A 12694-nucleotide genomic window follows, 5' to 3' on the forward strand; every position below is an offset into this window, starting at 1 on the left:
CAACTTGCAGTCGTTCTATAATATAATATATAGTAGAGGTAGAGATATTGGAATGATTATAATTACCAAATCTTTGAATCAATCAATCAATAATTTTTTTTAGTCTGTTAGAGTCTTGCTGTACATTTATTATTTGAACACTTTCATTTTGTCAGTTCATCCGTGTGTCTCACATTTCCGAAAAAAACAATATTTATAACTATTTAATAGTACTAGTTCTTCTTCTTGTTCACTTCGTATGATTTTAATTATATTATTTTCTATTATATAAATTACTAATTACATCCGGTTAATCAGATAAATGTCGGATAAATATCAACTGCAGTATCAATCGTTCAGCCAAAAAGGTATAACGTTCTCAAATCTCAATCGTTCGATAGTCGATTATCGTTCAACTAAATTTGGCAATGTTGCAAAAAAAAAATCAAGCGTTCTCAGTCGTGTTTTACCGTTAATATGCAGATCCCTGATAACCACTTGTCTGTAATTATTACAACTAGCTTATTACAACCAACTATATTATTATAGTAAAGACTGGGCAAGTTAACAAAAATTATGTACACTGAAATATTTTGTTGTTTCGACTTATAATTGTCAGTAGAAAAGTGAAAAGAACGACTTATAAGACTTGTGAATAAATTATTATTAAATATCTTCATAGTTTTTAGTATCTATTCAAGATTAATATTGCCTAAGAAACTGTGATTAAGACTTAATTTATAATATCTAAAAGTATTTATTTTAATTCAAAACTTTTTCTTAGCATTTTAGATACGAATACAAAAATTATAAATCTTTCATTGTTCTTATTATTTCATCGTTATATTTTTTGGCTGATGTGGAAATCCATTAAGTACCTATACTAAATTTTGAATTTTAAACGGCAGGAGTGCATCATATACCACATGTTATATGAAATTATATTTTATAAATTTCAATATTATAATATTTATTTTATGTTAATCAATCAGTTAAGCTCTTTCAAAGATTGATTCGTATCTAGAGCTATCTCCTTGTACTTTTATCTACTATCTAGTATCTATTGAGTATTGCTTTCATTTTAAATGTTCAGAAGCTATTTTACTAATTTATTGTTATTTAACAACACATAATACTGGATAACTATAGGTATTATAATAAATTATATTAATATTTCAAAGTATTTATTTCTCATCTCACTAGTCACAGGGGTAATATCTCGGTAAAAGACCATTTCACACGAATTTTATAGCCTGATTCAAAAATAACAGATCACATTAATAGGAACTGTGATTTGAGGCAAAATTAGATTTAAAAATAACTTTTTGTAAGTTTCTATCCACAATGGTATTTAAAGATGTTCTGTGACATTTTAAACTTATATTTGGATAGTATCAATATAAGTTGGTCTAAACTAGCTGAAGTGTGATAAACTGATAAGTGTTAGTCACAAAAATCTCAAAATCAGGCTCAATAAAAATATTTATTTTTTTATACTTGCAAAGTAAGCCTGTTTTTTTATCACGTAACGTGGAATTATTTATACAATGAATAAAACCTAAAATAATATTGAAATTTTAATTTAAATTAAAAGTTATAACATAGCCATGTAGTTACTTCGTATTTTGTAAATTAATCATTTAAATAAATGATTGACATAAGAAAAAATATATAAATATTGTGTTGTGATGGAAAATTAGTTTTAATATTTGAAGTTTTAACCTCATATCGAATTTGTGGATTCTACTTTTAAAATATTTGAAACTTTTACAAAATGGTTGTTCGTATTATGTCTATGTTTGAGTTTCATAAAGTTATAAGTAAAGTTTATTCCATGTTGTTACTGCAGAAGTTATTTAACTTTACTCATGGGTTACCTACCTGTAGTATTTTACATTTATACCTTATATTAACCTTGTATATTATAGTCTACGTTGTCGTTAAGGTGAAGATCTATGCAATGCAGTTAAAATATAAATATGTGCTGCCTATACATAGGTGTTCGGTATTATATCATACAATAATATGACAATCATAGTTCAAAAAAAGTTATAAATTATTGTTGAAGTGTGATATATTAATTTAATATCCATGGTTATTATATAATTGTATAAGTGAAATAAACGGTATATAAATGTTGTTGTTTTTGTTTATTATAACAATAAATATATTTCTTAATGTGTAATTAAAATTTTTTAAATAAGCGAAACTGATGATTTTGTTGTTATTTTGTTTTACATTCTTGCGGGAAGAAAAAATTGATAGAACATCAAAGCAGAATTTAAATTTTAAAGTTAATAAATTTAGAATATTTAGCATCACGGTTAGGTATATCATTTTATTTTTTATTTTTCAAAAGCTCTAATTTAGAAATATTAACTATAGTAGGTATAATATATTTATGATTTAAAATTTAAATCCATTTTAATCTGGAATACTACTCCAGATTATTAGATCTACAGATACTACTCCGGTCTCCGGCGATAACAAGTAACTACTTACATCCAATTCTATAAATTAATTCATGAATAGTATTTCGTTTGGAATTTAACATAATATTATTTAGTAGATACGTACAAATTACCATGTGAGTAAACAATTTTTATCACATTAAAAAAAGGAAAAAACTGGTACTAAAAACTAATTTGATAGTACCTATTAACGTGCTAATAGTGTACCGTACCTTCGTTTAAGAACACAAAGCTAAAATAACGACGAACAACTAAAGGTCAACTGAATACACATTATATATTATGTACACACATTTGACATTTAAGTACTATTACGGTGATTAATTAGGCGCATAGGTATTCATAATCCAAACACAAAAACTAGTACTTAAAATAATTTACTAAAATAGAACATTCCATATGGTTAATATAAACATAATATATAATAAACCTAATTAATTTCTAGTTTCACGTGTCTTAACTCTTAAATAGTGTCCACTGAACATATAGATAATATTATGTAGTTTTGTAACACAACAAAATTTGAATGTGTATTGTTGTAGTTACAAGTAAGATAATAGAACTTTCATCCATTGCTAACACTATAATAGTGTTATAGCTATAGGAATATTTTAGCACAATACAAGATAAATAGTTATTGTCACCTTACTTACTTTTGATCTCGATTCATAGTTTTTCTGAAGCAACATTAATAACATACTATTTGATTTTATAAAAATTATAAGTAGTTAAAAAATTACAAAAATGTTTAAATAGTCAAAGCGCTCTAAAAAGAAATGTAAAACATGTATTAGAATTATTGTTCAGCCAGTTCTAAAGTTATGTAACAACTCATATTGTATAGTTTTGACATAGATTTTATTTATGTGATTTTTAGTCACGTGATAAATGTACCAATTGGTATCACTTTTACGATTCCCATATTTTGAGGGTGATTTATGGTAGAAAATTGAATCTGGTTTGTGTATAGAACTTCAAATTAAATCGGACATCAAAAATGTTTTCGGATAAACTGGAATTTTTACGTAAAACCAATTTAAGTCAAAATCTATTTTGTTTTTTGTTTCAAGACAAAAATTAAAAGTTGATGTGACTTGCATTTTTCACCAAATATTTTTATTTTCTAATTTTGATACAATTTTCAAAATATTTGGCTCCTTTGTGCGTTGAAGACGTTTGAAATTTTCAACGGTTTTAAGTTTTTTTACGATTTATGTATGATTATGCTATAATTTAATCATTTTAATCTATTATGTGATAGACCAGCGCGCGAGAAAAATTACCGTGTTGTGGTATAACGAAAGTTGGTTCTTCTGCATCCCATGTGACACCCTTGCCATAGTGAAATCGGTATCGATAACATTATGTCATTGTGAGAATTGACGTGTTCTCTCGTTGGACATATGTTATATTACTCAGTGATTCTCGAGGATAAATGAAATCGAGCTCGACAATTCTTTTGTTACGAATAGTAATAAATAACCTCTTCTATTACGTGAATCAATTGCAAGCAGAAATATGTGTTTATTCGAATATACATATAATTTTGATACTAAATATTTATGGACGATAAGCCACCTTAAAATAAATAGCTCAATATATTATCTAAACCTTCCTCGATCTAGATAAGTTAGTAATTTTTATTTTTACACGTTGACCAAGTAAGTCTGGTGTTTATTATTTTTGTTATACACCTATTGTATTTAGACGAGTGATTGGTCTGAAGTGTGGTGATCGGAATAATTGTACCGCTTTCCGTTTGTTTGTTGTACGTCTTGATATCCATATTTGTTTGTATATTATGTTAGGTATTTACGTGATATTTTGTGATGTTTCCGAGGTTATGTATGAACCAATTAGGAACGCCGTTGAGACTGTATATTTTACTCTTACAAAAATCCTTTTATGAGAACTTAAAATTTAATAACTTCATAAAAAACACTACTAGATAGCAAAGCTCCACTTTTGTAATTATTTAATGTGACGGGCTTTTAAAAATATAAAAACAAAATTTACTATAACAACTCATTGTGTTCATAATAAACTTACTACTTCGTGTTTGCGTAGCTCAAATAGGTAATACGATGGGTCGATGGACACTAATGTTTGAATGAATTCGGCTTTGCACCAAAAGTCAATGCTACAGTTGGTATACCTGTGTGACTAAGCGTTTGGTTAATAAAAGTTTATATGACTTACCATATAGTTTCTTCAGTGAGAAGGGGATGAAAAATTTTTTCTTAAAAGTGTAATAAAAAAGTATATATATATTAGGCAAAGCTTAAAATAGATAAACATAGATGTATATTATCGGAAATATTTTGTCTGAACCCCATAAAGTATAAAATAAGGAAAATAAGTTTTTTCATTAGATTTATTCATTGTGAAATAAAAGGGAAATTAATTGTACCTAATTATAAAAATAAAATAATCAAACATTAATAGGTACATGTAAATATTGTTTTTTATCTTTTTAAATGTCAAAATTTTTATTTACTATTCTGAATATTTCTAGAAAAAAAACAACAATAAATATATTTTCTATTAAATGGAAAATACTTGCCATAAAATATTTAAAAAAAGCAATCAGTGTTAAAACCTTTGACTTGGTTTTTATTTAGTAATTATAATTTAGTTAATTATTTTTAATTATTACCTATTATACCTGTACCTATGTATTTCACTTTTTCTTGGCATTTAATAGAAGATTGATAATTGGTGATTTTATCAGATATTACAGTAATACAGTGTCAAGTTGCTTTGAAATACTACCTATACATTTTTAGAACAAGGTAAATTGGTAAAATTGACAAATACACAAATAACTTTTTCCACACCATATTTATTATACAATGCAAGTTAGTACCTACTCTAATTTACTGGTTGGAAAATGGAAATAAATTTAACTAGTGGTTTTCTACTTAAAAATATTTATGTCAAAATTTACTCTGACGAACATATATTTATTTTAAGTGACTCATAAGTGTGGCTTGTTGGTTATCTAGTCAAATAATTATTCAGAGAGTATGAGTTTTAACATACTTTGCATAGTACAACAGCTTCTGTCTAGTGGTCTGCGTGTTTTCTCGCATATGCAATATATACTTAGTAGACAGGTACGGTAAAACATGCTTTGACGGACCATAACGCACTCGTATTAATGTATTATACCAGAGAGACTTGGTGTTGTCAGCTCTAAAAATATTATGTTTACTTTGATCAATTGTATCAAACACTCAAAAATACGTTTAACTGACAAAAGCTTTTTTTTGTGTATTATGTTTGAATAATTCTACTGGGGCGTAATACTTTGACAAGCCACGCCGTAGTTCGTAATGATAATGAGAAAAAATAAATATAATTTACTTCTATCTAGCGAATTTTGCGACTGATATTTTGCCCAAAGGATTAAAGTTATTGAAACACTCAATGGGAAATAAATGAGGAAACTATCCATAACCGTTATAATATTATGTTTGTTATCAAGATTATTTTTCTAAAAAATTACCAAACACTAAATACTTTTTTATGCTTGGATAAGAAGTATATATTATAATACTACATACATTATACCTAGATATTCATATATGTAGATTGTAGGTCCCTATATTTTTTTTTTCTATTAATATGATTTGAAGACAATTTAATATGTAATTACCTAGCTATGTTATGTATAATATTTGTTTTAATTTGTGAAGTTAGTTTCAAATAAAATTTTAAATAGTTTAATCTACAATTTTTGCTTTTCTTGGAATAACCTTTTTCGAGAGGTCAGTTATTATAATATATTTATTTAGCTTTGAAGCTTAAATGATGCTTCAAATTTTTAATAGTTTTAGTCATTTTTGATTTTAATGTGATTATTCAATATTTTTCTTGTGTTAAAATTTTAAAATACATTTTAGGATAAAATAATACAAAAGTGGTTTGTATTTGTTTAGCAGTGTAGAGCTATTTTTAAATTTGTAATATTTACTTTTAATTTACTTTAAAAATATCTTGAAAACAATGCTACAGTTGTACCATTGATTATAGAATAGACTATTCTGTAATTAATGGTTGTACATTAATCATATGTCATCAACTTTACTAATTTCTGCAGAAATTCAATTAAAATAAGGATGCAGATCCGGTATTTGAAGCACCAATTAATTTTTTTTTCTACTCAATTAAAGAAAATGTGTTGCTAAAATGACTATGCTACGAGTAGTTTTTAAATATAATATAATATATAATAAAATATAATATGTAATATGTATGCATTCATGCATGGTGATACACTCTTCTGTAAAGTACACTTGGCCCGGATGTTATCTATTATCCATTCTGTATAGGTAATGTGGTAAATATAGCCGCTCTCTAAGTCTAATTTATATTGATAAAATAATGTAAACGTTTTAACCACCTACAAACCATTGTATAGGTATGACAAGTTTCAGATAGTTGCTATATAAGTATGGTAAGAACATAAAATACATTAGAAAAAAATTACTTTAATTTGTATGATTTAAGTCGTTACCTACATGATATTTATGAATTTTTTCACACTCCTATATTATCAAATATAATGTATGCATATTACCTAATATTATAATATAATATACATTTTGCCAAAATTTTGAAAAATATAAGTATTGATTGTTATTATTCTTTATTAGTGGAATAAATGTAAACATTCATTAGGGAGTTTTTGTTATAACTTATAAACTATAAACATAGATAAAATGTATTCAAAATATTTACTATACATAATATTATATACACAAAAAGACAAAACACACAAATATTATGTATATGTGTACATAATATATATGTAGGTGTATATCATGCGAGTGTTTACATAAATTACAGTAATAGTGATAAAACAGCCGTATATTATTTTATAAACATTATAAAATATACATTTTTTTATGACACAGTGCATATTATGTCTCCCATTACTGTAAAATGTATATTTTATTTTTCTTCATTTCGTGGAAACCTGCCTTGTTAGTTGTATAATAGGTACTTCACTACATCATTACTACGGTATTATAATATGAATCAGTTTTATATATGCGTTTATTCTTTACCCAAGCTTTTGGTATGGAGTATAAAGATATTCATACTGTTTGTATGAAGTTTTACAGTTCTAAAACAACTTCCATTAATAAAATTATTTTTCTTGTACCAAATTAGTTGACGTCAACTTTTAATTTTGATTTTTAAGTAATATTTTTTTTTCATAATTTGATAAGTATTATCTATATTACATTGAATTCAATATTGCTAACACGTTGTTTTTTATTTTTTTATTTTATTAAATGTTAAACATAATTATTTTTAACTAAAACTACGGATGATTTCAACATTATAAAAACCAACTTTAAAATTATAAAATAAGTACCGTCATTTCCATAGTAAATCAAAATAGATTAATAATAAACGTTCTTGAAATTTTGTCACATTATCTTAAAAGATTTAAAGCTGTTGCCATTTATTAAAGTATTAAAGTATAATTGAATTAAAAAATATGACAATCAATTAGAGATTTCGATGAAATAATTGAATTTATGTCAGATAACTTAATACATTAAAAGTATAAATGTATAATCGACATTGATTTCGTAAATAAGGACAAATTAATCTCAATAATAATAATAAAGCTTTACATTTAAGTTCTCAAATCAAAAAGCTTTTGAATGTGCTTCACTTCGTGAAAATCTTAAAATGTAAATAAATAATTCATATAAATTAACAAATCTATGCAGCTTACTACTTTAGGTTTAATTTTCACCACTGAATAGTAGTAGTAGTTTCCTATCGTTTTACATACAAGGAAAATAGATTACGTGTATTGAAGTGAACTAATCGGGGTATCTGAAGAAGGTATACAATTAATTGTTTATGATATTGATTATTATTGCAACATAATATCCATTATCCATACTAGAAAATTAAACACTTTAATATACAGAGCGCCCTGTGAGGCCGTGAGGTTATACCCATTAGCCGTAGAGGGGCACTCGCCGCCTGGATGAAATCCAGTTTTTTGCCGTTTTATCTATAAACTAAAAAATTATCAAAAATCATGGGATTAATGAAAATAAAATTTTGAAAGGTCAAAACTTTCAGTAAAATAAAATAAACTCTCTAAAACACCTAACCTTTATTTTTTTTAAATTTTTACTAAAAAATTTAATTTAATTAAAAAATAAAACACATGTAACTCTTGTATAATGTGAGTTTAATAAAAAAAAAACAGATTTATGATATATTTATTATATCAGGAGATATCGCAATAGGTAAATCCTCGTGGGACACCCTGTATATATATATATATATATACATGGTGTCTCGTGAGGATTTACCCATTGCGATATCTCCCGAAATAATGGTGATATCGAAATTTTAGTTTTGTAATAAGACTCGCAGGGATAAGAACTACAATTATTTCATATTTTAATGTTTTGGTAAAAAAGTTAAAAATATATTTTTTTATTTCAAAAAAAATTAAAGATAGCCATTTTGTTGAGTTTATTTTTCTGAAAATATTGAAGTTTCAAAATTTTATTTTCATCAATTTCCTGATTTTTGATATTTTTTTTAGTTTCGAGAAAAATTGCGAATTATTTAACACCGTATAATGTTATCAAACATATGACCCGCCGCGCCGCGTGCATTCCCATACGGCCGGCCGAATACTTTCAGTGAACCTAATGTTATAGTTATAAATTTTTAATCATATATTATTTCTTCAAAACTAGAAAAAATATTAAGAATCAGGAAATTAATGAAAACAAAATTTTGAAACGTCAATATTTTCAGAAAAATAAACTCTACAAAATGGCTATCTTTAATTTTTTTGGAAATAATTAAATAAAAAAATATATTTTTTAACTTTTTTACCCAAACATTAAAATAAATTTAAAAATGAAATAATTTTAGTTCTTATCCCTGTAAATCTTATTATAAAACCAGAATTTTGATATCTCCATTATTTCGTTACATATCGCAATGGGTAAATCCTCGCGGGACACCCTGTATATATATATATATATATATATATAGGATATAGGTGTATCAAATTCCTGTCAAATTCATTTAATTTGTAGCAGTGTTTGGAAATAAATTAGTCGTTAATTTCATTTAGGCTAAAAACTACTACAATAATCAACAATAGGTACAAACCATTTTGTGTAATATAATATAACACATATAAACATCTTCATTTGAAAATAAATAATTAGATATTAGACACACGTCTACGAATAATTTTATTAGTTAAATGAAATAACTTCAAGTTCAATTAAACAATAAATCAATTAAGTTAATTTACAAATATTAACTGGAATTCTCTAAAAACAATATTGAGAGCCGCTTCTTGTTTTACACCCCACATCAACACCTTTTTTATTAGTAATGGTTTCTTGTAAAACCGAGACAGCAATATGTCTTTCCTTTGCTGGTGTTATTGACTTTTTGCTAGAATGCAATATGTGTTCATCCGCCTTTTTTTGAAAATATATACGCAATTATTTAACGTATCTTTTTGTGTGTTTAAATTGTAACTGTTCATTCATCCATTTATTCATTCATTCATCCATTTATTCATTCATTTATTCATGCATTCATTCATTCAAAAAAATCAAAAATATTATTTTAAAAATATAAAACAAAAGGCGAAAAATACATAATAAATTCAAACAATAACACTATAAAAGTACAAAATCAAAACGCTTCCAATCTAAATGTCTATATTTTTTATTACAATTTTTTTTTTAGTAAGAAGCAATGTTTGTTTTAGTGAACTGTAATAGCATAACAATGAGATCTTCATTCCAAACATCTTATAGATCTACTTCTATGATAAGTCTAAATTATTGTTCATTTAGATATTATCGTGTGCATTATTGTGTCATTGTCTAATAAATTCTGCTATCAATTTCAATGTTTCACGAACTTCAATGGAATAAGCTAAATGAGTAAGTTTGGTCATATGAAAATGGTGTAACTGTTACTTATAATTTATAAATGATAATTTGTTAGGTCAGATTTCTTGAATTTTATTGGTAATACATTTTGAATTATACATACATTTCATAAAATAGCACCAATAATATAATTACTGTTAAGACTTACACCTAAAAATGTAATGATACTAAAATATTATTCCCTTTGTTAGTTTCAAAATATTTAGTGTTAAGCCATTTTAAGAATAATTAATTACAAAAACATTAATTATATAAAACTATAAAAAATATATAAACTAAATTACACGGATCATTATGGTTTTATTTACACTATGTAACATATTGAATTATTTTCGAAAGTGTTAAATATAATTATTTTTTATTTTTTATCTTTGCTTCATAAATATTATTTTTATAGACTTTTTTGTTAGATAAATATGTGAAATATACAATTTTTTAATATTTCTTTTTAGAACTAGACTATTTTACCTTCAAGCATCCTTGCTATTATAAATGCTATATAATATGATTTAAAGTATAATTAAATAACTAAACTATAATTGTTTGCCTATAAGGGAATAAGTCATAATCACTTGAGTGAGTAAAGTACACTCACACACATATAAATCACTTAATCACTTCTATCAAAACTATCACAGTAGGTATCACTTATCAGTTTTCAGCAAAGAATTGGCGCCGGAATGAGAAGTGTGCAGAGAAAACCTTACACTCAAATAAATAATGATCAACTTCCTTAATACGCAGAACCTTAGACAATCTTTTTCAAACCATCTTCACTATACCAAATCTTTAATAAAGAAAAAAACTGTATCAATCTATACATTTCATCAAAAAAACTTATTCAAGCTAAACATAGTAAAAATTGTAATTATACCTATATATGAAAAAAATTGAGGCAGGGTGTTATATAATTTAATATTTATATAATATAAATCATACATAGTACTAACGCAGTTAAACTAAAAAAAAAAATAAAACGATAAAATAATTATAAGTATATTGAAAGAACGATTAGATTCATTGAATCATTGATTCGTTGATAAAGTAGTATATTATACATTATTCTAATCCATTAATAATAGTAGCAAAGAAAAAAAAAACTATAAAATATAATATATTATGACGTATGAAACGATTTTCGATTAGGTACTCATTCTAAACGAACGTGGTGTTATTGAAAAAAACATTTACGAATCTATTGATCCATGTAGGTATATTGTTTCAGTTATTATTTCAATGTGGTCTATGATAGTAGGTATAATAGGTATCTACAGAAAAAAACAATCGTTTTTAAACTACCGCTGTTTGTGTAATTATTGAAAGGTAAAATCGCTGGTATGTCTTGCCCAATCTCTATTGTATTTGACTGTATTATTTTGTTCCCTGCAATTTAGGCACGTCTCCACAACATAATGTTAGAGTTTATGATCAATCAGTGTGACTACTGAGTAGAAAAATACACCTTGAACGTTTCAATTATTATCAAATGTAACGTTATAAATTCATTCACCGGACATTTATCAGGAGTCTTGTAAATCTATAGTCTATACAATTAAAATTCAGTATAAGTTGGTAACGGACGAAAGAATAAGACGTTGCTTTGAAAGTAGGATTTAAGAACCACTATCGTACTGGTAAAGACGCAAATCCATATAATCCAGTCATGGCCATAACCTAGCTTTACCATCTATCGGTGCTTGCTATTTCAGTCATGAAATAGACGTAGATTAGATATTATAGTATTATGGTACACCCGCGGTTTACAAATCGTAGAATAATATGTAAATATCTGCCTTAAAATTGAACATATTTTCCAGTCAATTTTGGTATACACAATAATAAAATATTTATCGGAGCAATGGTTATACAATATTATTGTTATATAAGGTGTAACAGGATTATTTAACAAATTTCCATTACAAATATCACTATATCTGTCAAATAGTACTGTTACATTCTGTATATTTTAACCTTTTATACCTAACCTACCCTATTGTTAACTATAGGGTAATTAATATTTAAAAAAAAAGAATTGTAAGCTCATTAAAATGATTATTGATCATTAATTCTATTCATGTTTCCTTTCAAAAATTAATAAATCTGAAATCTTATAGGATGTCATAAAACATAGGTAAACCATATTTAATGTATTATTCTATCTGTAAAGACGTTCATATAGATGTAGATATAAGAAACTCTAAAATCTACGTCCGAGATTTGAATTTAGTTATAAATATGTTATAAAATAAAAAAGGTTAAATAAAATATTAA

The sequence above is a fragment of the Diuraphis noxia genome, unplaced genomic scaffold (assembly GCF_037042655.1).
Source record: "Diuraphis noxia isolate RWA-SAM2 unplaced genomic scaffold, SU_Dnox_SAM2 contig0002, whole genome shotgun sequence".
NCBI classification, from domain to species: Eukaryota; Metazoa; Arthropoda; class Insecta; order Hemiptera; family Aphididae; genus Diuraphis; species Diuraphis noxia.